This window comes from Macrobrachium nipponense, chromosome 4, assembly GCF_015104395.2.
Source record: "Macrobrachium nipponense isolate FS-2020 chromosome 4, ASM1510439v2, whole genome shotgun sequence".
Lineage (NCBI taxonomy): Eukaryota > Metazoa > Arthropoda > Malacostraca > Decapoda > Palaemonidae > Macrobrachium > Macrobrachium nipponense.
Genome location: NC_061100.1, coordinates 144,038,385 through 144,062,315, shown reverse-complemented (window position 1 = coordinate 144,062,315; position 23,931 = coordinate 144,038,385). Strand labels below are relative to the sequence as shown.

At 34.1% G+C, this 23,931-nt stretch overlaps 1 pseudogene; it reads left to right on the top strand.

The window, feature by feature from the left end:
- Positions 1–20,506, top strand: part of LOC135211249 (uncharacterized) — a 384,314-nt pseudogene extending 363,808 nt beyond the window's left edge.
- The last annotated feature ends 3,425 nt before the right edge of the window (positions 20,507–23,931 follow it).

Below are 23,931 nucleotides of genomic sequence, written 5' to 3'. Positions count from 1 at the left end.
TCTCTCTCTCTCATCCTTTGTCTTTCATCAGATTATAAAGTCGTTGCCAACATTGTTATTGCATTTACTTCCTTCTTCATTACAGTTCACATTCCATCATTCTCTGATGTTTTATCCGTCACTTACTATTCAGGTGCAGAAACTGAGACAGCCTTAGCTATGAGCAGGCTTTCGAATTTCTTACCAGCATGGAGGAATCCCGTTCTTCTAATTACCTCTTTAATTTCAGCCTTCTCATTGTAACTTACGGTGAGTGAAAGCAAGACGTTGCTTTGGTTTCTAGGATGCCACCGATGTCTTCGCCATTCTTCACAGACACAAACCAGAGCAGGAAAATTGTTATTTTTCCTAGATAGTGACACCCAGGGGTTTTAAAACCGGTATGTACCCACCTTTGCGGCGTGCTTAGTTCAAGCTCTTTGGGGATTACCGTAAAAACGTGAACAAAAGACCGTAAATATAAAGATAACGACAACCAGGAAATATTAGTCGTGGATAACGACCCCAGAAAACCCTTGGGAGTCACTATCCAGGAAAGAGACGAAAATTGTCGATAGTAATCTGAGATTCAATTAGTCTGTTACAGTTGAGGACACATCGATTTCTATTTTTAACAACAGCTAGCTTAATTGTTGACGTATTAAATCCAGTTATATTTTTCAGTTGAACTATAAAGATTTCAACTGTCAACAAACAGCGCTGCTGGGGGAGAGAGAGAGAGAGGAGAGAGAGAGAGAGAGAGAGAGAAGAGAGAGAGATAAAATTAGTTTGCTAGTATATACAATCAAATGCTAATAATACTCATTTTATTATATTATGTTAGGGGGGAATACACGAAACACTGTCATGAATGTAATTATGGGAGGAGGTGTTGGAGATGTATATGTGATCATTACCTAATTGAAGCAAAAGTGTAGACAGACACTAGTTTACGTCGGAAATAAAGGGATGGAAATGTGCCTATAAATGTCATAATATATGTATGGAGATGATGGATAAATATTAGGCTATGGTTAAAGATACTGAAATGGAAACCATATAAGAAGAGTATTTTTTAGGGATGGGACAGAGGATCAGCAGGGAGCTGTCAGCAAGGTCAGCAGGCATAAAAGGTAAACAATAAATAAATAAACAAAATAAAGCCTTTAGATGGTGAGGTGATGAAATAGCAGGGTAACTGAAGAATCAAAAGTACATTCACTGAAGCGCAGTTTCAGGACGAAAGAGATGATCATGATGCAATGGGTAACAAATTTAAGGTAGTTGAAGAAAATCAGGGAGAAAACGTGGATTATGTTGGAAATATGGGAATATAGATGTAAAATACTCAAGGGAGAAATAAATTGCCCCTTATTGAAGTAGGTATATAAAGTTTAATGAATTAATGGATCTGCTGGGTTTTTGGCTGAATAAGGATGACAGGTGACGGAATTATTTCTCAAAGGATTAAAAATTTAATATGAATGACGTTAGTATATGTGGATCAAGTTTTCGTTTTTGAATTCTCGTTCCAGATGTTTCAGAATAAAGGAGAGTAGTTAATCTGCGGAGGGACTAGAAATATAATGGACGACAGGAAAGCTTGTTTACAAAATGTGGATGGGAGAGCGACTAGTTTGGTGTAAATGATGATCTGTTTCATACCTCTATGGCCACTGATTATGTTTTTGATTGGAGTGATGCAAGAAGTCGAATGGAAGAATGAAATTCTAAGTGCGTATTACTGACTGAATATGTGGAAAGACACAATGTAATATAATGCAACTGCTAAAAAGTATTATATTTTCTCGCGAAAACGCACCCCCCCCCCCAACAAAAATAGAGAAAGAGCACAAAATAAACACAAAACACTAAAAATGTGGAAGTGTCTCTCGAGATTCCAAAACTCAGTATTTGTACTGTGATTGGAGTGTGACGCTACGTTCACGGGGACTCATTTGCCATTTCTCAAATACAGATAAATATTATCAGTTGAGATGAACGCAGAATTCGTAGTGGTAAATAGAATGCTATTAGGGAGCCACTTGTTATTACGGAATCGGTTAGCTGAGGAAGACAATGCTGGAATTTTACCGAAATACTGTCAGCCGAAATGGCTATTCCATTCATATCCCAATATATGACGCCGAACAATAGAAATATTTGCTATTGTCGTTGCAAGGAGAATAACAGGGCTGCAACAATTGCGTTGCGATTGATGATTCTCATTGCAGAAGAGAATTTAAGTTATCCCTCCGAAAGAGAAAAAAAGATATACAGAAACGAAAGTGTGGTGGTTTTCACACTTTCATTACACACACACACACACACACACACACATATATATATATATATAATATATACATATATATATATATATATATATAATATATATATATATATATATATATATATATATTATATATATATATAAAACTGACGGTCGGACTATGTATGTCTGTATGTAAGTATGTATCTATAGATGGCGAAACTGCTAGACCGAATTAAACAAAAGTCGGACCATAAATGTAAATTTTATAGCGGATGATTTTTCTCTGGGTGCCACTTTGATCCGGTTATCCAGCCATGCTAACTTCTGTATTATTATTTGTAGAGAATACAGAATGCATTATTCTAGTAGAACTTTTCACGAGGATTCCTAATACCCTCTTACATTTCTTCTGCGATGAAAAGCAACGATGTTATTGACGTTTGGTTTTAACCTGGTTTCTGTTTTGATCCGAATATCCGGCCAGATAACCGGCCGTGCTAGCGTCTTTAATATTAGTTGTAAAGGAATAAAACATTATTCTGATAGAACGTTTCACGAGATTTCCAAATATGCTCTTACTTTTCTTTTAAGATGAAAAATAACGATGATATTACGGTTCATATAATGCCGGCCTACGGTTGTCCTCCCGCCAGCTGGCTCTATAGTACATATAATTAGTAGTGTATGTGATTCTATGATAAAGGAAGGGCTAAATCAAATAGGCAAAACAAGAAAGGCAGCAGGGCACTTGGAAAACAGAGAGGTGACTTGTTGTTTCCAGAAATTACTTTTTATGAAAGTAAACTGCAGAAGTTGATAGCCGATAGATGTAAAAGGTTGAAGATAAAAGAGATATAATGATTTTGTAGTCTATGTAGTTGAAGGAGTGAGATATATGGAGATATATAGAAATGATGAAAAAGTTGGAGCATTTGAAGGATGGGGCAGGAGATTTTGACGTGGCTTGGACTTGTAGGAAAAATAGTGGCGATAGGTTGGGGAAGTGTCTAATTTTGAAGTGCTAGTAGGGAGGAAATAACTTAGGTCATTTCCTGGGCAGGCTAGAATGCTATAGTTGACACCACGAGGCCTACAGGCAGGCAGACACAAAAGAATACACACACACACACACACACATATATGTATAAATATATATATATATATATATATATATATATATATATATATATATATATATATATATATATATATATATATATATATTACAGAGAGAGAGAGAGAGAGAGAGGAGAGAGAGACAGAGAGAGAGAGAGAGAGAGAGAGAGAGAGAGAGAGAGAGATAGTCCTCTAGTCGCTTTTTACCAAATACGTATGTATGTATGTATGCATGTGTGTATTATTATTATTATTATTATTATTATTATCATTATTATTATTATTATTGTTATTATTCAGAGGACGAGCCCTATTCATATGGAACAACCCATGTGGGACAATGGTTTGAAATTCATGCTTCCAAATGATATGGGGTTCATTAGAAAGAAGTAAGAGTCAAATGGAAATATTGAAAGAAGAGATCTCACTTTATAAGAAATTGAAAAAATGAATTTATAATGAGGATGAAAATGTAAGTAAATTATTTACAAGGAGAATTGTATTAGTGTAGTCATGCACTGCATTTACGTGTGAACTCTTGAAGTTCTAATTGCAAGACATCCTAAGGGAAACCGTTCCACACTCGAGGAGTAAAGGTCCTCTGGAAGTGAGAAGTTCGGCAAAGAGGAATCTTTACTGAATATTGGTGCTGCTGTTCAGCAAATCTGGTCGCTTTCGGCTGGACAAGAACGAGAATCAGGGATCAATTGTGAATGTGAAAGGTCTGTTGAAATACGGTAATGAAAAATTGACAAACAAGTGACCATCCATCGGTAGTTCAAGCCATAACTACTAAAATTAGTATAGTCATTTTAACTTAATTTTTAACTTAATTTCTCGAATTTTTCATGGTACAGTCATCTTAACTTCATTTCTCGACCTTTTCACACTTTTTGAATACGCTTGTTTATACAAAGTGTTAGATCCGAATACAAGAATATAAAATAATTTTAATGTCTTTAGCGGGAATCAAACCCATGTCCATAGTATCAGTACAAAAACCTCATATCCTAACGCAAGAATACGAAGCCATTCTTATGTTCGTTGCAGGATTTCAACCCGCATCCGGAGTATCAGAGCGAGCTCATTGCTGCCGATCTAACCTCATTCTGATACTAAGGATGTGGGTTCGATTTCTGCCTTTGACGTAAGAATGACTTTATATTTCTTGCATTTGGATCTAAGGCTTTGTAGTGACAAGTATACCCGAAAGTGTGAAAAATTCGAGAAGTTAAGAGAGTATCGTGGCAATTACATACATACAGACTTAATATATATATATATATATATATATATATATATATATATATATATATATATATATATATATATATATATACGTATATATATATATATATATATATATATATATATATATATATATATATATATTATATATATATATGTGTGTGTGTGTGTGTGTGTGTGTGTGTGTGTCTGTGTCTGTGTGTTTGGTGTGTGTACGTAGGTATGTGAGTGTCTGTGTGTGTGCGCTGGCAAAGTTGCCAGTAAGATCACAATTTTATCTGTTATATGAAATTATATACACATTTACATATGTACGGACACTCATTTTGCATAAATTCATACGAGGAAATGAGAGAGGTATTAACGTATTAGAATGTGGGTTATATATCTCAGAAGTAAACCTACAGCTATATTAGGAAAGGAAACTACATGAATACTTCATTCTTGTTATCAGCATCGGATTCGTCGTATGTTACAGTTTAAAGTGAGCAGCTAAATTCATGGAAGAATTGGTCATGAGAATTTGTTCTTTTTAAATTAGTGGCCCTAGACCAAAGTTTTAATGAGAATGAGACACTAATATTTAATGCAGTTCCAGGAGTCACATAAATTTCAGGTTACCTTAGGAATGAACTATATATATTCTGATATATATATATCTATATATAATATATATATATAATATGATATATATATATATATATATGTATGTATGTATATATATATATATCTATACATATATATTTTAGGGCTGTCGCCTTGTATAATAAGGCGCCCTATGAGGTAATGTTAGACTTGCGATAATCTTACGCTAAGTCGGTTGGTATTGCACTTCCATATTCAGGTGGAGTGTCTTGGGGTTTGTAGATCACTTACGAAGTCGTATTATCTTCTTTGGTTATTGACGACGATGTGTTAAAACTCATGATGATTCGGTTATGAGGTGAGGTTCTAGTAGTAACCACGAAGTACAAAAATACTTATATTCTCTGAATTTACATGGTGAAGATCAAGTAGGATTGTACAAGTCTTCTAATGACGATAGCTTGATCGCTTCTGCCAATGATGATGGCTAATTCTATTCTCTCTACATGATAAAGCTTAGGTAAAGAGGTACAGGTCTTCTAATGACGATAGCTAACTCTCTTCTGCCTGTTCTACCTCTCGGTTACAAGTCATAAAGGAACAGACAGTAGTTCGAACATATGAACATACAATCAGATGACATAGTTACATACGAACATACAATCAAAATGAGACACACTACAGATCACGTAGGCCGTTTGAATTATAGGTCGCGGTAGTTGTCTTAAGCAGGGAGCTTAGACTAAAGTTTATAAACAATTGAATGACTACAGGTGACGGCATGTTATCTTAGCCTACTTTTATTGTATACGTCATCTTTAGCGTCTCTAGTCTGATCACATTCCTGCAAGCAATCTGGTTGACCTCTTTAGTTTTAGTCTTTTATATATATGGACTAACATTCCATATTTTTATTATGTAAACACTTACATATATAATATATATATATATATATATATATATACTATATAGATATATCTATATACTATATATATATATATATAATATGATATATATATATCTATATATGTATGTATATATATATATATATATATATATATATATATATATATATGTATGTATAATATATATATATATATATATATATATATATATATATATATATATATGTATATATATATATAATAATAATAATAATAATAAAACATCGTATTTCACAAAATAAGGAAATAAATTAGTCAGGACACAGAAACCCATTAAGAAAGGACAGCTCCAGAGTGCAGCAAAATGATACAACAAATTACTGAATTAGTAAACGAATTTATCCTTAGAAACTGATAGTTTCGTCTCGGGAAAATAAAAAAAAAAAAAAAAAAAATTCCCAAGAGGAGGTGAAGATTTCGAGCGTCTAAAAGTGCAAGGGTTACATTTAGGAGAAAATGTTTGCACTGTACACGACTTGAATTTTTATCTTGCTCCGATTCCCCCTAACCACTGCGCTTTTCTCTTTCGTGTTTCGTTTCGCTTTCACTTTTATGGACAAATGTCAATTGCAGGCAGGCAAAATCTGAAACCTGAAATGTCAAACACCTGATTTCGTTCTTGGCTGAATCGTCGCAATAGTTGGAATACTCAATAAATGTCAAAGAAATTTTACATGTATATATATATATATATATATATATATATATATATATATATATATATATATATATATATAGTATATATATATATATATATATATATATATATATATAGTAATAATATGAAATTTAGAAAGGGAGATGAAAATTTTTTTAGTTCTTGTCTACTGAGACTCATGATAGTTCTTCATAAGATGCTGAAGATTGAACTAATTCAAAGGGTTGAGGGATTCCATAATTGATATGATATATTACTTCATAAAACTATAACATACAATAATATACTTTAAAGACAGCAATTACGTATGAAAAATGCTCAACACTTTCTTCCAGCAATTAATGGAAGGCGATAGATTTCCATTTTCTTCGTACAAGTTCGTATTTCACGTTGAGATTAAGAAAATCATATAATTGCTCTGATATCTGATACTTCCTTTTTACCTTGGCGTCATGCAGAGGTTCCCTTTGAATTGTAGGATTGTATTAAATACGGACAGGAGAATTGTTGTACATTATATTGCTTGGTTGAAAGGCCATTTTATTAGCTAAGTGATTTAGCCAAAGCTGGAAATGATTTTATGAAAGAGACCAACTTGAGTTATATGTCCCATTTCAGTGTAACTGCCAGTTTGAGTATATATGAATATATATCACTGAAGCCTAGAAATAACTAAGGCATACTATTAAGTTTATTTTGCTGTCTATAATCAAACACTTCATTCTTTTTTCTTGAAAGGTCCATCAAATAAATATAAAAAAATCGAGCTTGACAGCAATTTCCAGAATTTAATATTTGTTCTTGAAAGAGCCATACAGGAAATAAAGAATATTGGATGAGTCACTGTATTTCGACTAATAATATATATAATGTGGCTTATGTACATTGCTCGAAATAGGGTGGCTCATTCAATTAAATCTATTTCTTTTATGGGGATCTCTGAGAAAAATATTCTGGTAAGTTCAGGATCTAAAACGTAAGAAATCAAATCACTTTGAGACATTAAGATTAGATTTTAATTCCACCAAAAATAGCGACGAAGATGCAGATAGAATTTTCAAGTCAACGGTGAACTAACAGCAAAACCAAAGAAGAGCAACAGAGAGCTGGCAGATGGATCTCCAGTCATAATTTGGGAAATGGAAATTGAAGTTACGAGTTCTTACCACCCTTTTGCATCGAAGTGATCTTAATTCTCATATGCACCTAGCTGAAAATACTGCATGATTTCTGCAGAATAGTAGGAGGTTCCATCTGGAATGGAACTTGATAGCCCGTGGCAACTAAGTGTGCTGACACGTCAAAAGTAGTACACACTTGCACACCATCAGCATTAGTGCTCGATGGAGCCAGTCGTGCACTCATTTAAAATGCATAAGCAAATTCTAATCCTTTATGTTTTCTACTGGATCTTAGATTATAAGAAAATTAGGACATTATTGACAGTATATGTATTTCAAAAACAAATTTGATCAAAATTAGTACAACCAATCAACCAACATCATAAAAAACCCAACCAAGTAGCTGATTTAAAGCAAGTTTCTGAAAAACAAACTTAATGGAACTCCCTGCAGCCAGGCAAGAGTAAAAGTGTGTCTCTGGAAAGAAGCCATCAGATCCTGACCCCATCTTACTATTTCCAGATTTCCAGGGATGACCTCCAGAGTGAGACCTACCATCACGAAGAAGAAGACGTCTACACCTCCAAACTGCTGTTGGTATTTTCACCGGAGGGTCGGTGGGATTCCCAAGGAAGGATCCTCCTGCAATGCACAGCTGATATTCCAAACCTCTTCCATGGATCGGCGGTTCTGGAAGTCCACAACCCTGAACTCAGGAAAACGCAACTCTCTGGCTTTCTCTCCGACGGTAGGTATTGGGTTGTAGAGGTGAGAACAGACACCTTTCGCTGATGGTATCGTGTTAGTGATATAAAAGATGAAACCGAATTAAATAAATTCAATGCTGGAAGTAGCATAAATAAACCTCTTCAAATCAGATCATAATATTACATAAAGTTTCGTTTAAATTACAGAGCTTCATTTCAGCTCAACTCCATCATCTGATGCCACGTCCTAAAGTCATATTGTCATTGTTAACCTACAAAGCCTCTCTTAATCTATTTTTTTTACTTTGAAATGAAAGACCTAAACTTTATCAATTGAATAAGAGACTCCATTCCGACTGTTTGCCTGAACCCCAGTGTCCTATCATCCAGAATCAGGCATTGATTCAATTCATGGAAGACAGCCATCACTACGGAGATTCTACCTTCCCTGTCATTTCACGCTTTTCTCCTCGCTGTGATGTTTGTTAACATCAGACGCAGACTCTTGAGTATATTTCCGATTCGGACTCTTCTTCGTTTTAGAAACTTCCTAACAACTACGGTAACTCTGGCGTAACCTTTCTGGGTTCATCGACTGCGAAATGCGCTCTCATCTTTGTACACCTCCTTAAATACGATGGAGTTTCGTCAACATCATCATTAAAAGATTTCAGCCTCCGCCAGCTTTTAGAGCTATACAGTAAACAGCTGTTATACTGGATACGGAAGCTCTATTTGCTTCTCACTTTGATATGTTAATGTGAAGGAAGCATCTAAACACTGGTTGCCATGGAAATACCGTCCAGGGTCTTGGAAGATAATCTTGCCAGATATAAGGCTCATTGTCTAAAACATCCACTGATCTTGTAATCTAAGTTCTGTTTTTTTTTTGTTTTTTTTTTTGTGAGAAGATTGTTTACAGAGTGACAGACAGACATGCAGACAATGTTAATGAAAACAGTCTCCAAAGATAAGTATTTTATATTGTCCCATATTTATATGCGTTTAGACATGTAGCTTTAGATTTATTATATCAGTTTGAACGAATAGATGTCTGGCCCGAGAAATAAACGAATAAATAAGATAAAAAAAAAATCCTATGTCGGCAATCCATTCGCTCAATATTAAACCCGACACTCGAAATAGTCGACAAATACCGGAACCATTCCTGTGGTGCGTTGTTCACAAGACTCCACCGGGGAGTTTCCCTTAATGGTTTTCGATCACGAAAGGGAAAAGCAGAAGAAATTTCCATAACAAGACAATGCTGAAGATATGTACAGTTATTTATGTGCGTAGTCGGATTTAGATGTGCGTGAGCATCTCTCCCTCACACACACACACAAACGAACACGCACAAGCACACTCTCACATACATACATACACACACTGACAAACACGTACACACTTACCTTCACCACAGGTAAATGAAAACTCGATGTAAAACCTGTTTGGTTTTAGCGTTTTTTCTAAGTCATTTTAAAAAATGACTTAGAAATAACAGTGCAAACTAACATATAGAACATTGGAAAAAAAAAATTCTCACCCGTCCTTATCAACTACCTTATACTACCTTGAAATTTATACGTTTTACGCATTTCTATCAAAGCCCATGGAAGTCTTGACGCAACTTAATATTAGTTAAACTGGAAAAACACTGAAAAAAAATAAAGCAGCATAAATAGTGCAAAGCTGAACAACGGAATTTCGTCCATGTTACTGAAAACAATCGTCTAATCAATTTGGTAGGAACGAAAAAAAGAAGTTTAATAACACGCTGGAAAGAGACATTACTGAATCAATAGTATAAAATAAAACTTTTGTAAGAACATGAACATCAGTCAGAGCACATGTAATCTGGACTATTTTGTTTGAAAAATAAATAAGTAAAATGTATAAATTTTAAGGAAAATCTTTGACGTGAATAACCTGTCAGGTGTAAAGTTTGTAATTTTCATCCAGCATATATATTGTGACTTTGCACCCCTAGGTACCAGTCTTAAGTGTTAAGTGCGTATACACACACACACACACACACACAAACACACACACACACACACGCACACACACACACACACATATATATATATATATGTGTGTGTGTGTGTGTGTGTGGTGTGTGTGTGTGTGTGTAAATATCCCGATGTATGTTTTGCCTAGTGATTACTTTAGTCAATAAAAGCTCTTTGGAGGCCGAAACGGTAGAGCAACTTCAACATCTTTCTTCAATTTCCTTGTGGAGCAAATCTCATATTCTAGCATCTTCATGAAGCACGATTAATAGTGTAATGCCATATATATAATGGTCTATATATATATATATAATATATATAATAATCTATAGATTATTTCTATATATTATATCTATATTGTAATTTTATATATATATATACTATATAAATATATTTTATATAAGATATAATAATATATATAGATTTTATATATATGATATATAAATATATATGTAAATACATATACATAACTATACATTATAATATTTATATTATATTATATATCTATATATATATATATATAAATCTATATAATATATATAAATACGTATATATATATATATATCTGATTATATATATTATATAGGTATATTTATGTATATCTATTATATCATTTATATTTAATACTTATCTATTAGATTATTTAAATATTTATATCTATATCTAATTATTTAATATATTTATATAATTATATTATATATATATATCATTATTATATAAATATATATCATTTATATATATATTGTAAATAATATATCTCTAATATTATAATATTATTTAATATATATAATATATATATATAAGTATATAATATCTAATATTATTACTATATATTATATATTTTGAATATATACTATATAAATATACATCTTATATATATATATTATATATATATTCTATATATACATATCTTAAATATTATAATATAACATACATAATATATATATTTATATGTGTATATTAACGACTAATATATATATATATATATCTATATAATATCTATATATATATTATATATTTATATAATGAAATATATATAATATATAATATTAATAATTCATATTCTAATATAATATATAAAATATATTCTATATTATATATGTATCTATAGATATTTATATATATATATATCTAATAAACATATATGTTTAAAAACAGCAAACATCTTTCGTTACCAGATAGTTCGAAGTTCAAGCTCGGGTAGTTGCGGAGACAATAGATTCTTCTCACAAAAATTATTTGATCCTGGTTTTTGACAAATCAGTAAATTATCCACCTCATTGTTTGCAAATTTTACTTCACGATACTCTATGAAAGCTAATCCCGAACAAATTCATCCTGCTATAAGAAGATGGCATGAATTACCAGTTAAAAGACTAACCTCAGTACCATTTTGCGTGCGTGGGTTCGAATTCCAATAGGGATGTAGCAGTATTTTTTATATATTTCCAACCTGGATTCTTGGATTGTCGTGATAAACGTGTTCTAAAAGTAGCCCAAGGAAATTTAATGAGGTTAGGTTTCAGCTCTCTCTCTCTCTCTCTCTCTCACACAACGTAACTATCTATATATATATATATATATATATATATATATATATATATATATATATATATCCTATATGTACTAATCTCCAATTTATGTGGGGTATCGGCTTCAAGAATGAAGTTGTCGGACTAAGCTATTCCTCGGTCGACTGGTAGCTGTTGGAAGAAAGCGAGCCATATCACCTTGCTCTTGCTAGCCCAGTACGCCAACACCAGTTTCCTGCGGCTCTCTCTCTCTCTCTCTCTCCTCCGCTCTTCCGGCTCTCTCACTCTTCCTTGACATTCTATACCTACACCATCCCCTCACCCCCACTAACATCCCCAACCCCACCCTCAAGACATGAAACTCTGGGGAAAAAAACGCAGAAAAAACAAACAAACTGAATCTACCGGACGAAAGAAGCGAACGAATTAATCGATTAAACAAAAGGAGAGAACAAAGGAAATCGCAGAAGCGCACTCTATAAGTGAAAACCATGTTTACAAAAGCCTCAAATAACCTTGTTTAAGCTTCTCTCTCTCTCTCTCTCTCTCTTGAAATCCTCTTCGTTACCTCCAGTCATCATGCATGATTGAAAGAGAATGCATGATAGCCGACTATCCTGCTCTGTGGTGACCTGAGCTTTGGGGAGTTGAAAGTTGGATTATAATCAGAGGTTCGGTTGCCCCGGAGTTCATGCAATGTGATAAAATCGGCTGTTGTTCCTGAATGTCGCTTCTGTTTTGGTTTTATCACGTTAGGGGTAAGAGTCAGGTAGACAGATAGGGAGGCAAATAGACAAATAGATAGCCAGCCAGACTGAGAGAGAGAGAGAGAGAGATAGAAAGAGAGAGAGACGCGGGATAAACAAAAAAATTGTGGTACAACAGCAAAGTGAGAGAATAATACGCTTGAAAGCGCACGTTCAAAATCTGATTAAGGACGCATTTTAGTTTGAAATTAACGATGGCAAAAGTAGAATGACGGAAGGAATGTCAGTGATTATACACGTGTGAATAAATAAAAAAGAAATAAAAATAAGTTCCGCTGTAGTTTCCCAAGAGTTCAAACTAACAAACACAAAAGAAAAAAAAATCAGCTAACCCTAAATTTGACGTAAGAAAATCCTTCATCAAAACAGATAAGCTTGGTTGCAAGATAACGAGATAATTATACAATTCCTAAACGGTGTTAAAATCATTTCCAGCGAAATGATGCAGTCATAAACGTGAAGAAAGGAAGCAAATATGAACGCGATCATCGCCAGGGACCTTTACGACACAAATAACGGTAATGAATACGATCGTAAAATTAGAAATTGCGATGTAACGCCACTAACACGTGATAAAAGCGGCCGACGAAGAATGTGTTCCTCGTGGCTTTTATGGTGGAAGGGGCCACGAAATTCATAAGCAAAATGGGGACTAAAACTTCGCCTACGGTAGCGTTAACTTTAGCATTATGTTATGATTACTCTCGTATTTATGGCTGAAGAGACCGGGCTGGGATATAAAAGAAACCCCACAAAGATTGGTCACTGCAGGAGAGGAAAGAGATAGGGGGGAAACAACACGGTGTCCACATACGTTCCCCAGTTAACAATGTCCAGAAGTCCACGCCAGGGTTCCTAGTCCCTTTCACGCCTTAAGGGTTAGGCAAAGGGATGTGCTAGCATAAGACTAACTTTGCTTAAAACCGACGGTTTATGACACTACCGCCTCCTACGTGGAGGTAAAACGATTCAAGAAATGCACAGTAAAGTATTAGGTGCTATTCAGATCGGATGACTCTCGACGTGGCAATTTGCATACAGTATTTGTGAGAATTATGAACCAGGGCATGTAGTACAGTGCGACAGCGGAAGCAATAGCAGCATTATTTTTTATCGTGGTTTCGGGATTTCAGGAACAACGTCAAAGGTAATATCAGTAAGATGAATAACGACTGACTGTCTTAGGAGTGCTGAGGCGACTTCCATTTGGAAACAAGAACAAGAACCCTCATAAACATCTGAGCAATATTTCTTGAAAGGTCTGATCATTTCTTTATATACAAATCTGGAAGAGTTGTAAGGATGAGATGAACAAGCAGTGTCTAAAGAGCCCACCCAGTGGATTAAACTAGTTTTCACGCTTATGAAATCGAATTCAACATCCTGTTATGATAAATGACGAGAGCCTTGGTGAAGAAGGTGCCTTATGCTCATGCAACTCTGTATGAAACCTGGGATGTTTCTCCATTTTTCCAGCTGACTTAGCCATCTTAAACTACAAGCTCAATTTTTAATTCTGTTCTCTTCACCTGGCGATTTCTGTGTCGTGGCCATATCAATAATGTTTCCTGCACATTCTGTTCTGGGCATAATATATAATCTATCCATCTCCAGAGCTTCTAGCCAGTTTCTTTTATTTACAATCAACATTCACAGTTCACTTCCACAGATGATCTACGGGGGAAAATTCCTTAATACACACACAAATTTTGCAATGTTACGTTCCACACGTGAACTATTCCGTGATTTAAAGTTACCCTTTCTTTCTACGTACCTCGTTATTTACCTCTTTTTTTTTTTTCTTACTAATTGCGATATGTAGGAATTACTCAGAATGTAACATTCACATCAAAATACACTTCCGCTTAAACCACTTCACATTTCCCCCATGCGAGATTACATACATTGCTAATGTTTACTTTTACCCCTTTCCTTTTACAAACACTTCGGTAGTCTTGCAGCAATCTCTCCCTGTTTGCTGTTACTAGTTAACGCTATATCTTCTGCAAACATCAGCCACCACCTACTCCAGTCACAAACAAACAAACAAACAAATCTCTTTTTCCGTTAGACTCCCCCTAAATGATCTGTCCTTCCAATGACTTCCAATGATCTTTAATAAGGATCATTCGAAAATGATCTTTATTAAACAGCCATTAACTTAAACCACCATAGTCTTACATTCTATTTACACAAAAAAACTATTTGCATCTAACTACTCACACAATCAATAGCACTATTAACTAAATGAGTTTTTAATATTATGTGTTAATATTGAATAATTTCACGATTAAATATTCATAATAAATAACATATCGCAAATCTATGCAGTATGCAACGCTTAAATTACGCATTCCTCATCTTAGATTTCTTGTCGATGCTATTCACTAAAAATTATCTCAAGTTTTCTAGTCTCTTTCCTCCTTAATAATATTTACAAATATTTCTCTCATTCCGGCATAACAGGGATGGAAGCTTACATCTTTTCTGCTCTTTCTGCGCCCGAGCAGATGCCATGCCAAATAAAAGGTAGTTAGTAGATCCCTCATCGAAGTGGATCTCACATTTTTAGTAAACTTACAGCAAAACCTCGCCAGTAACCAGGGAAACTACGGAAATTTCCAGTTGATTCAACACCTTAATTGACTCTTTGGAGACTCCCAACTCAGTTTCCAACCTTTCAGTGATTAATAATGCGTCATTTACTATCTCTGCCAACTAGGACGGCATGTGTCTGTGATATTATAATTTCTTAAGTTTATCTGTCCATTAGTATTCACCTGCATACTTATACACACAAACGTATATATTATATATAATATTATTATATTATATATTATACTTAAGTATTTATATTATATATATATTAATGTTTATGTATAATAATATATTTAGTATATAATTGATAAATACTATATATATACTCATATATCTATAGGATCTTATATATATATAGGTTTATATATATATTATATAATCTATATTATATATAATTCCTATTTTATTTTATCTACTATCTAGTTATATATAGTTCTTATCTATATATATGATACATATATATACTATATATTATATATCATATATATATACTAATAATAAACTATCATAATATATAAATTATGTATATACTATATGTATAATATTAATAATAAAATATATTATTCTATTATATTCTATACTATATTATATATAATATTATATATATCTATATATATATATAGAGAGAGCGAGAGAGAGAGAGAGAGAGCGAGAGAGAGAGAAATCCATGCACCTAAATGTACCTCGTCCAATATATGTCCGTTAATTCACAAAATTAGACATACCATAGCAAATTTCTAGCTAAGCCTGGTAACGCGGATGTAAGCAAATGACAGTACATCTCATTATCGTCAGTAAAGGAAATCCGCTTAATACTTCGTGAAGTCCTCTTTAAGGGAAAAATACAAGTAATCATGGGACGTTAATTAGGTTTTCCCTTCTATGAATAAATAAATAGTTTCATATACAAATATTTAGGTTAACAGGTTAACTAAGAAACATACACTTATATTTATGATACTAAGCATCTTTGCAAAGAGATAACCCACACCCAGTCTTTATGTGGAGTAAGATTATAAAATAATATAATGATTTTCACGATAAAAAAATATTCATTTACTTTTTTGAATAATAATGATATCATCTTTTATAAAAAAAAATAAACTAAGAGAGTAATGTTGGTGGTATGTATGAGAGAGAGAGTGAGAGAATACCATGGCATTAAGAGTAACAAAAATAATGATAAGAAATAAGAGAGAGAGAGAGAGAGAGAGAGAGAGAGAGAGAGAGAGAGAGAGAGAGAGAGAGAGAATACCTCACATTAAGATAAAAAAAAATAATGATAAGGCATAAGAGAGAGAGAGAGAGAGAGAGAGAGAATACCATGACATTAAGAGTAACAAAAGAATAATGATAAGGCATAAGAGAGAGAGAGAGAAGAGAGAGAGAGAGAGAGAGAGAGAGAGTCTCAAAGACTTGTTAGTCCATCCGAGAAGACATCATGTGCTCACTTATCTCTAGGAGCAGGATTTACTGTTCATTCACAGTGTCCGAATGATTTTTTCTAGCCTTCTTTTAAACTCTTCCATACTGCTGAGAGAGAGAGAGAGAGAGAGAGAGAGAGAGAGAGAGAGAGAGAGAATACCATGATATTAAGAGTAAAATAAAATTATAAGGCATGAGAGAGTAATACAATAACGAAGAATTAAATTATGAAGAAAACGGAAAGTGTAGAAGAAAACCTTAACAATAAATACGAAAAAGAGGAAATACTATGTTATGGCCCAAAATGTTAATAACATCAGTATAAAATAAAGCGGCAACTACTGTCAAGAGAAAAGTGGAAGAGAGAGAGAGAGAGAGAAGAGAGAGAGAGAGAGAGAGAGAAGAGACGTTTAATATGTTATAGCACGAGGAGATAAGAAATGGCTTATAATGATAATAATTATAGTAATATAAACTAAGATGACAAATATTGCCTCGAAATAAAGAAGAGAGAGAGAGAGAGAGAGAGAGAGAGAGAGAGAGTAGTAAACCATGGCAGCTAATAACACTGAGAAGAATGATAAAGGTTAAATCTTACAAACAAGAAGATAAAAAGAGAGTGAAACAGATTAAAGCGATGGGATATAATAACACTGATAAAAATAACAAAGGCAAAGGTTTACAAGCCCGAAAATCGAAAGAAGAGAGAGAGAGAGAGAGAGAGAGGCTAACACAATGTTATGGCCCCAGCAGCACTGAAATCGATAAGGAACCGAAGGTGAAAAAAATAGGTCCTTCATTCTTCACGGAGTTAGACGATAACTGCGTCTTTTATTACGAAGGTTGTAATAGGCGTGGGAGACCCCTCAAAGTCTGCTGCAAACAGACAGCTGGTTGTAACAATCAACTGAAACTAGATAGTTTGTAACCACAACACTCGCAGGAAGGGAATGGGAAAATTGCAGGAAAATTGGGAAGATGAGTTTGCAGATGCATAGGGTAATAAGGAGTCACGAAGGAAAGAGGATTATATAAATATTTACTATCTCTCTCTCTCTCTCTCTCTCTCTCTCTCTCTCTCTCTCTCTCAAACCAGTATTTCTGCATATGTGTCAATGTCCAACGATTACCCACTTATGGTTTCACTGTCACAAATTACTCTCAAAATCAAATTAAAACTCAATCGTTAGAAATTAAAAACAATGCATGAGATATCATAGCTGAGGTTAAAATATATAATTTCCTTTTATATACTAGTTTCACGGTTAGGATATCACAAGTGAGATAAAAAAAAAGGCCATAAATTATGAAACATTAATGATCAAAGCATTGATGCAAATTATCTTTAAAATTTTATATGTAAGTATGCGTATATATTGCCTCATAATAATGTTCTTAAAAAATGGAAATTTTCATGAACTGGGATCGTAAACGACTGATTGGTTTTGATAAAATGAAAGCTATTTGAAATATTTCCCCATAAAAATGTTGAAGTCTGCCTTTTAGTAGTTAGAGGAAGATATAATTCTTTTATTAGGTACTATCCATCGATGGGTTATAATAACAAAAGCTGTTATCATATATTAACATAATATTCATGTATTACTGACGACAAAAATAATGTGAGATTCTAATGCATTTTCTTTTCCCTCAACAGGTTCGACTCTCTCAACTTCCTGGCTACTGAACGTCGCCTCTACGCTCATTTCCGCTCATTTTCAATTTATACTTTTAAATCTGAGAAATATTTAAACCAATTTATCCCCACCGCATCGATATCACTGAAAAGCTCCCGTGTAGAGTTAAGAAAATAAAAAGATCTCTGCTCAGAATCGAGTTTTCCCAGTGAAAAAGAGACACAGGCAGAATCTCTCCTTCCTGGCAGATTCTTCATTTGATCTGCTTTCTGACACCATTCGTTATTTTTTCGTTCATTTCTCCTCGAATGAAATATTGTTCATAATCATGTTTGGTTCCATAACCACAGAGAACAGATCTCATAACAGAGGATCTCTGGAGACTATGCCAGCTTGGAGGTCATTAAGTTTCTCAGAAGAACTCAAATCAAGATTAATGATACAGAGATGTTCGTAACTAATATTAGTGTGAAGCTGAAGCTATTCTCACGCAGATGAAGAACAATGGAGGAGAGAGAGAGAGAGAGAGAGAGAGAGAGAGAGAGAGAGAGAGAGAGAGAGAGAGAATTATGTTTTTCTTGTGAAAGGAACAAATCTAATACATTTGTGTATGTAAGAGTTCATTGACATTTGTTTATATGTCATAAATGTTCAGAGCTTCAAAACAAAAAATAGTTTTACAATGACTAATATGATAATGTGCGAAATGTGTAAAATGTTTGAACATTATTTCAGTATAATATGTTTTGATAATACAAAAGGTCAATGTGTCTCACTGCTTACTTCGAGTACGCAGGGTAATTCAGAAAACTGAAGTCTAAATATAAAAGTGTTGTATATATGTATAATATCTATGTAGCCTATATTCCTTTATAGCTGTGGCATATAACCCTTTGTACTAGAACCCCCACGAAAAGAAAAAAAAAGCACAATTTTCCCCTTTTCACTTAATAACAAGTGACTTCTGATTGGATTCCCTACCATTCTAGATCAGCAATACCTTCCTCCCTCGTATTTTCACTCCACAAATAAGCCTGTGTCATCAGATTATACGCAGCTTAAGTGGGACGTAAACCTTTGCGAGTTATATCTAGTCACTAAAGAGACATTATGCGTTTGGTCGCGTTTATTATGCTCAGTTGGTGGCGCGTCTGGTCGGGTTTATTATGCTCAGTTGGTGGCCTTTCATTGGACATGGGAGATCTCGTAATGGTCTCATTTGGGGCTGGACTCTTCAGCGAGTCTTCATATAGAGGTTTATGTCGCTTCATCGCCTCGTAACAGATCTAGTTGACAATTTCGGGGCTTTTGAGCCACATTCGAGGGTCCTGATGAAACACATCTTAACACAAACACACAAATGAATGACTCAGAACTCATTATCTTAGTCTCATTCCACTTTTTTTTTTCTTTTTTGTTAAAAGCCCTCTCTATTTTGTCAACAAAACAAACTACCAGTGACAAACATCCAAGGCGTTGTCAGCCAGGTTCTGAGATGAATAAAACAGTCCACGAGGTATCATTTCTCAAACGTCTTTTTTAGCAAAGAAAACCTGAGCCCCCGACGAGCATAAATTGGGGCCCTGGAAGGAGCATAAATGAGTTCAGCAAGGAAAAGCTGCAAGTATTTTCTGAAAATTTTTTTGTTCTTAGTACACCTATCCAGTAGGACATATTTCCCGCACTATTTTTGTGATAAGAATATGCTTCTCTATTCACCCAGTGACAGCTAAACCAAAGTATGTATATATAACGACGATAAACTAAGATTCTCACATTGTCATTAGAACTGCTTGTTCTCCTAATTGTCTGTAACATGATCAACTTTGATTTCTAGTTCAGGATATATGTATGATCTTTGGATTCACGTAAAAAGAAAGTTATCATTAAAGTTGATTTTTGGAACTACTGTCTCTCAATTAATCCTTGTGTTCTTTTATTATTTTTTTTAGGAAGTTATAGGGTGAAACACAAAATAACCGATGCCACTAAACAACAAATAAATTAATTCCAGGTAAATCCCTTAATCGCCCCATAAGCTAAATTCGTGTTAAAATCAGTGGTATTTAAATTGGCCTGTTTGCCCTTACTGGCAACAGGCCATAACAAGCTGATTTTACTTTCGAATGAGCCTGAATCCTCCCTAATAAGCAGCGCTATGGAAAATTTACTGATCGGGGAAAGGAAAAAAAAAATAATAAAAAAACGGTGATTTGTGTGTGTTACCGATTAACTTGTTTATCCATCATTCCTCCTATTTGCTTTTTATTAGACAAAATATTTTAAATGTTAACTATTCAGATTCAAAATTGTCGTAATAAGTTCTTTCTGTTGATAATATAACAGAAAAAAATGTATTTTAAACATTGTGCATCTTCCTTTAATTTTACACGGCCTTCTTAGTAATGTATTCTTTAATGTAAATATAAATATTTACTTTACTACATTCTGTTAATCTATCTTGATTATAGTGGTATAATATATCAATATATATTATTACAAATGTTAATATGCTGGTGAAAATATTGATAAAAATGCATCGACATATTCAAAAATAGAAGATTTGCTAGAAAGATGAAAATGGTCTTTGAAGCTGGTGTGTATTTATGAGTTTATGAAAATCAGCCTGAGCCTAATTGAATGAATGAGCAGTTCTTCTCACAGATAAATATACTGTGAATCTCTGTCATCTGGTTCGGTAAAACAATTCCCCGACATTTACTTCGCACTGCGATATCCAATTCATTATGCACAAGTCATAAATAGCTGACTTGCGATCTAATCTGGGATTAGCTGTGTGCTTGTTGATTTGCCTTACAAAATCCATGCCACTATTTTTTATGGCTTATGGGTCAACAGCTCACCGTATCGTGAATGACTCATTCTGAAAATTTGAGCAATAACAGTGAATTTTCCACCACCACGAAAACCGGAAATCAAAAACCCACTCACATCACGTGATAAATGACTCGAACATTAATTTTCATTCAGCTGGAGAAAGCGTTTTCACAAAACGAATATCTCAGAAAGACATTCAGGAGTCGAGGTTCTAATACTCAGACCGAGTTTGCTTTTATCCATTTCAGGCTCTTCAGTTTCATTACTCGTTTAATTATTGCATATTAAAAGTGTGCATATTTTTCCATATAATTTCCCCTCGCGGGCATACTCTGCTTCTCTCGCCATTTACCCAGTTGTTTTCTGGAAGGATTGTCTTCGTGTGGCTCATTTCCAGTGAATTTCGAACTTCTTTTTCGCTTTTCATTCATCGTACAGTCTGCACAATTCCTCGTAAGACTTCTTTGCGTCCCGTGATTTATTTTTCTTTTGGAAATAGTTTCCGATAGCAAATTTTCTTAACTCCTGATTATTTTGGTCAAAGAATCCAGCCTTGAGTTTTTTCCTAATCGTTAACTTTTTCACCAAACGTTCCAAAGTCTCAAATGAACTCCCTTGCCTGTTAATTCTTTCTTTGTATAATTTTTCTTGTTATTCAACTGCTCTGTTTGTTTCTTCTCTTCCTGATATCAATGTTTCTTAAAATAATTCCCCATCTGACAGTTACTTAAACAGAAATTGTTTCAAATACCTACTAAAATGCGAAACCTGAACAACCTCCTTGCCTTTCCAGATAAGGATAATCTAGACATGCAATAAATGATCTTTAATAGCTTGTTTTTATGGAATATTTAAGGAATATCTAATCAGAATGTTATGAAATTTTAGGTGAAGTCTGAAATTCATCCAAAAAAAGTAACCCACAGATAAATCTAGAACATTCACCGTTATTTACAACAAAACAAGTTATGAAGGAAGATGGGCACAACAGAAATAGAAAGCATTGTTAAGAACCTTTCACTTTCGCCTTAAGATTCCCTGACTTTCACTGTTTAACTGTCTGGCTTTTCATACTCTCCCTTTATTCTTTTCAGCCACTCGCGTTTTCCCCCCAAATCCTTTGATCTTCCGCACAGTCACAGGAAACTACGCAGTTTAACTAATTTGCATAACTGACTAAGATTTCCGAGAGCGAATGAAAAGTTGTTGGTTTTATCTGATAATTTCCTTGCTCTTTGATAGCAGAGCTTTGACTGCAGAGCTTTGAAAGTTCAGCTTTCAAGTCCTGAAGTGAAAAGAGAAAAATGAGAGAAATGCCCTTCATCATTCCTAAAGGAAAGAACAACATCTTACTTTTAATTGATAAAAATGCGAATTAACGCAAAAATTCAGAAGTATCAAGTGAAACTACGAGAAGAACGGACCTTATTTTCGGAATCTGAAAATTACTTGTCCCAAAAATGTATGATGAGGAGAAATTAGGAGCGTAGGTGTGAGTATGGATTTATGAAACTCCAGTAGGACGAATATTTGCTAATTGGCAACTGGAGCTTCCCTTTTTTCAATGCTAATTGTTATTCAGAACCTGGATTTCCTTTGATATGCTGGGTTCATGAAAGGCCAGTAAAAAAAAAAAAATGATAAACTGCACAATAATAACAAAAAGCTTAGCCAATAAATCATAAAAATGGCTGGTTAATTCATGCAGTCAATTACTCTATTAATATCTAATTAATCATATTGTTGAATTAATGAATCACCATCTAAAAATATTCCCTTTTGATGTAATGATTAGGCTTCAATTAGATCAGGTTTCGCAAAGCCCAAAATCCAAAAGAGTTTTTAGTTTTCTGTAAAAAAAAAAAAAAAAAAAAAAACATGATTGAGATGGCCTTGTATGTCCGTCTGCACTTTGACTGTCCACCCTCAAGTCTTAAGAATTACCAAGGCAAGAGGGTTGCAAATTGGAACGTTGATCGTCCACCCTCCAATCATCAAACATGCCAATTTGCAGCCTTCTAACCTCAGTATTTTCTTCTCAAGGTGAAAGTTAGGCATGATCGTGCGTCTGACAATGCTATAGGACAAGCCAGCACCAGGTCGTGGCTGAAAGTTTCATGGGCCGCGGCTCACAAACCATTGTACGTTGTATAGGAAACTCGATTGCGCCGAAGAAACTTCCGCGCAATATTTACTGGTTTATTTGTGTACATGATATCGCTCTGTATAACAGGCTACAAGATCCCAACCTCATTTCCAGACCCTTCGCTTAGGTATGAGGCTCCAAATACAAATCAGGAAACCTCTGTTTTCGTTCTGTAGATTTTTAAATACCTCGTTTCACTCAGATGAGAAAACGGCGAGAAAGGAATAATAGAGTTGTATATAAACTCTAGGAGCGAAGCTTCTTCTTTTTTTTTTAATTAGGTTTTGTATAATATGGCAGCCAATAGCCTTATGTTCAAGTTCTGGAGAAAATCCTAATTTATGTA